General features: G+C 42.1%; 1 protein-coding gene across 2 annotated transcripts in view; it reads left to right on the top strand.

Moving 5' to 3' along the window:
• Positions 1-4,983, top strand: part of mid1 (midline 1) — a 28,344-nt gene that overhangs the window by 1,067 nt on the left and 22,294 nt on the right. The window contains exon 1 of one of the 2 annotated variants that reach the window (XM_035676280.1): positions 2,719-2,863. The exons of the other annotated variant lie outside the window; for it this stretch is intronic. The gene's annotated coding sequence lies outside the window, so the exon portion shown is untranslated. Of the gene's footprint in view, positions 1-2,718; positions 2,864-4,983 lie in introns of those variants that run through there. 2 annotated transcript variants of the gene reach the window in all.

Genomic DNA, 4,983 nt, shown 5'->3' with positions numbered 1-4,983 from the left:
TTTAAATCTCACTTTTCCCTCATTACATTGCTATGTTTCGCCAATCTTTATTCCATGTGATAAACAAAACTGTCTCCACCTGCAGCTGTGATTTCCCTAGGCCAGCTTGTTGTGACAGGGAGAGAACCGACGCTGGTTCAGTCTCATTGTCAGAGCCAGTAACTGTGGATGGAAATGGGGGGCTTGTATGTGTGTGTGCGTGTTTGTGTGTGTGTGTGTGTGTGTGTGTGTGTGTGTGTGTGTGTGGAGCTCTGTGCAGCTGAAGAAGATTCTCTTTTATCAGCGATACCTCTGCTGGTAAAGCAAATGTTTAATCCATTTTAAACTGCAGAGAATGTGCTTCACAGGCCAAGACTGGGGAATGTGTCCTACACTGTCTTGAAGGAATGCTTTGTTGACATGTAGATGAAGTGAGGATATTTAGTACGGCCACGCTGAGCCAAAGTTCACAGCAAAAGCGGAAAACTGATCAGTTTGACTGCCTCTTAACCTTTCAAGCATCTGTAACATAGCAGGCCTCTTGAGTCGATGTGCTTCATACACTGCTGGTTATCAGTAATAGTGCTGTAATAATAACAACACTGTCAAAGGTGTCTTATACTGAGCAGATAAGTTTGAAAACATCCTCCGGCCCGGATGCAGCCGACCCACATCCCAACAGCTGGGCTTCTGCCTTTGGCTCTGACTTTGTCTCCTTGGACACACGAAGACAGCACACCACAACAGATGTTCAGACCTCCTTCCAGCATTTCTTGGTGTAGGAGGTCTGAGTGTAGTTTGCAGTGACTCAGTTTCTCTGACTACAAGTTGGAGGAACAGTACAGGTGATGAAGTAAAACTTTATACCCTACAGTATATGTAAGTTATCTTTAAATGCTTGTGCTATTTGTGAAAAAAGAGTATATATAGTATTTGGGGGGTTGGGTTTAAAGTGGACTAAGCAGATGGGAGAGGGGTTGAGTGGTTCACCAGCACTGTCTCTGATAAGATAAGCTCAGTGTCGTTGAAAGATGTTGGAGATTCTTGATAAAGACGTGACACTAGTTTTCTACAGTAGATCCCTCAGAAGCTGGAAGCAATTACAGACTTCTCTGAGCAGCAAAGAATGTAGCAGGCGTTCACCGCACCCTTTCTGAAGGATACTCTTTTTTTTCAGGAAAAAATAAAAGCCAAGACTTTCAGGCTATGGGGCTGTGGTGTGGACTGAACATAACACATGACCTTACTTTCCCAAAACTCCTTCACTGTTTTATTTCAATGAGAAAACGTCAGACAGCACAGTATTTCATTGTGTTGCTTTAAACCACAAAGTATAACTGGTTTTCTTGGTGAAAGATTTTGAATGTTTCCTTTGGCCTACGTTTCTTTTGTTCTTTTGTCAAGCATTTTTATATCGTGACTTCATGTTAATGTTAATCCTATGAACGCATATAGTAAACCATTACAGTAACTTCAGATGTACATATATATATATAATGGTATCAGTTTAAAATTATCTCCAACGTATTGCTCTTTAGGAAGTCCTTTAAACTATCCACTTTTGTGTGTCTTTCATACTAAATTCAATCATACCATTTAAGATCACAGCTTTTATCCGTTTGCTACACCAACGAGGAGAACTAGGTTGACAATTGATTCTGTGGTTGGCAAAACCATGAACACAACATGTTAAACCTGCAGTATACTCGGAGGCAAAGAATCAATTCCAGGTCAATGCTCACAACAGTCCTATATGTTCTGCCAGCTAATCATAAAGCACGGTAAATGCATGTAGACATCGGCTAATGTGACGTGTATGCAGCAGATATTCTATAGACAGCTCTGTTTCTACCCAGCATGCCTGATGAATAGCTTTGACAATTCAAAGGGGGAAATGTTCTCTGGGATTCTACCTCAGATTTCACCAAATAACACGTCTGTTGAAAGTTAAAGATTAATTGGAGTAAGTGTTAATTGGCTTAGTGCTCATTTATTTGCTTGATGTTTGGATTTGGATGTGTGTTGCTTAGTTATGGGCAGTATGCCTTGGGGATGAAAGCAATTAAAATCTTGAACCTTTGCCACATTGAGGACAGACCACGCTTTCATCTCATTGTTTATTGGCAAAATGAGGAGTGGCTGTTTTGGACTGTCCTAGTTAGGAAAACAATCGTCGCTGCTTAGATCAGTGTTTGCACTCAGAAAGACAACCTTGAAGCCAAAGCATGTGCTAACTCAATTAGTGCCCTCAGACCTTAATTATAGTAGTTTCTGAGGGCTTAATGGCAAACATAACATGATATTCTGCTTTGTGTTGCCTCGCATGTGGTGTATGATGTGATGAGTGCCGTTTAGTAAGCAGCATACTACAACATTTATTGTGAGGATGTATGGAGCTGTGTATTAAATGCAGCCATGCAGCAGAGCCCTGGAGACTGATCCCATCTGTTCAGGGCCTGGTTGTGCAGTCAGAAACTCATCAAAATGTGGTCCCCAAGGTTTATGCACCCCCCTTTGTCTCTCCATTTGCTACATCTTTGTCTTATTGCTGAGAGGGTGGGGAGCCAGGGGCAAGAGCGCAACCCCAGAGAGGAGAGGGTGGGGGTTGATGGGCCAAAGCATTAATGGAGACAGTATCCATGAAATGACCCAGTGGAAGTGACGCTTCCTGGGCACGTTTTACGCTCGCATGAGCATACGGCTGGGGCTGGGGCAGGGTGGGGAGGTTTAGCAATGAGGGAGGGAGTGTGGAAAGAGACTAGCCAGGGTGCTACTGTATGTTTTGTTTAGTCTCTCATCCATGTGCTACTGAAAAAGAATCCTGAGCCATCAATGGGAGTTATAACTTGCTGTTTTTTAGAGGATTCACCCAGGACAATAGCACGTAAGTCAAATGCATTTTTTCTTATGGTTCCTGAATGTAATGTAAAAGTTGTGATGATTTGCTTTAGTGAGGCAATTCTGGTGATGTTGACAATAAGGACAATACAAGTCTTGTCCAGTATGAAAGTATTTCCTTATACTTTCGTTTCTGCGTAATGTTGTTTTGGACACCTCAGATTACAGTCAGATTTCTTTGTTCAGTGCAAAATGAGTTTGCACTTGCTGGTGGCTAAGCACTAAGGTGAGGCATAACCTTGTAACATGATGATGCAGCTTATACAAATGTCTGCTAGCCCGGTCCCCGAGAGAAATCCTGTTTCTTTTTTACCCATCAAAGTTTGTGTAACATCAGATTTCACAGCCTATTTTGTTCCAACTTCTTATCTGCTCCTTCAGGAAGGATTTTCTGGCCCTTCTCAGTTCTTTTTCCAATTAATACAGCTTGATGTGCCAACCGCCACCAAGAGAACTGCCTCAGGCAGCAAATGGCCTTATTTAGTGGGGATGAATATTCATTTGTTTTGAATAATTATTTCGACAGTGCTGTTACTTATTGATAAGAGAATATATGTACAGTATAATGCAACACATTTTCTGGAAGTAATTTTACAAGGATTATACCAAGAACGTCAACATCTTGATTACCACTTATACAAATACATAAACAAAAAATATAATTGTTGTTGTTAACATCCCAACCCCTGGACTAGATTAATTTGTGGCTCTGAGCTCTATTTTATCAACAGTGGAAGTTGAATTGCTAATGAGGCAAAGGAATACACAAAAATATGATTTTTGGCCATTTTCAGGACTGAAAATCACAAAAACTGAATGTATTAGTCTGGATCAAGGATCAGGTTGGGTTTCCAGTGGGTGAGGTGGGAGCAGTTGCTAAAACCGCAGCCCAGACAAGTTTTCGTTTTTGGAATGGTTAAAACAGAAACAGACATTTTTCCACTTAATGTTTATTGCAGTTCAGAAAAGGGGAGTGACTTTGGATTGACCCTGGGGTGGCAAACCGTTTTCACCTTTAAAAAAGAACTGGCCTCAAATGTCAGTGTGACTCCACAGTCCATGTAAATGTCATGAGTTTTATGGCATTTCATTGCATTGAAATGAAATGAAGTAGCAAAGCCATTATTTCACAGGCAATTTATGGATATACAGCGATGTGTGGCCTTGGGCAGAGGCAATAACACTGTCTTGTAGATTATGTTGTTGTTGTAAATTACTGGAGAGGTGGCATACATCTGAGGAGTGATGTCAGAATAATGTAGCATTGCTGTGTGTGTGTGTTTTACATAGGAAATGGATGTGTGCTGTGCTGTTTACAAATCCATTAGAGGAATCACAGTGGAAGTCATGCTTAATTTGTCTATTGTCTCTCCTTAATTGTCAGCCTAAGAGTCTTGTCGTGGTCACTGGGAGCGGAGTGACCCATCTCAGGAGCTGTTTTTCCTGCTAACAGTGTCTTCACACATTTCTTTTCCTTACAAAATGCAGCAGACTTCAGATTGGCATGGGATGTTGGAAGGAACTGGAGAGTGACAGACAGCAGTAGGCTTGACTGAGAAACAAACAAGCTGTGAAGAGAGAGCTGAAGGTTTGCCAATGAAAAGATTAGAGTGGCATTTGGCTCAAGCGCCAAGATGCATCATTGCTCTTGCCACACCGCCATGGCAACGGAAGCTTTATGCCTTCCTCCCAGTCCCCCACTGGGTGACCAGACTGTACCAAAGAGTCATTTAAAGATCTTGTGATTCTTCGCGTTGACCCTAACATTCAGCTCGTTAGTAATGCATATCGTAAATGACGGTTTCCTAAATTCAGCTTTGTAAAATAGACATTTGCTATGTCAACCTTGATTACTCACTCATTTCCATGCCTTTATTTTTTTTGGAATGACATGTAAATGAATGAGCTGCGTCTATTGTCGTCTAATGTGCAAGTAACCTCAGCTGAGCATCTCTACAGGCCCATCTATCCCAGTGCTCCCATTTGTCATGCAGGGCACCTCTGTTCCCTGGTGACCAATCAGGAGTGCCTCCCTGGCAGCTAAAGGCACCGCCCCCCCCCCACCACCACCACCACCTCATCATCAGTTGTGATTGACAGCCTCCC

This window comes from Morone saxatilis, unplaced genomic scaffold (genome assembly GCF_004916995.1).
Source record: "Morone saxatilis isolate NCDOM2014 unplaced genomic scaffold, NCSU_SB_2.0 Contig5, whole genome shotgun sequence".
NCBI classification, from domain to species: Eukaryota; Metazoa; Chordata; class Actinopteri; family Moronidae; genus Morone; species Morone saxatilis.
The sequence above is the reverse complement of the archived record's forward strand: the minus strand, read 5'-3'. Positions and strand labels throughout refer to the sequence as shown.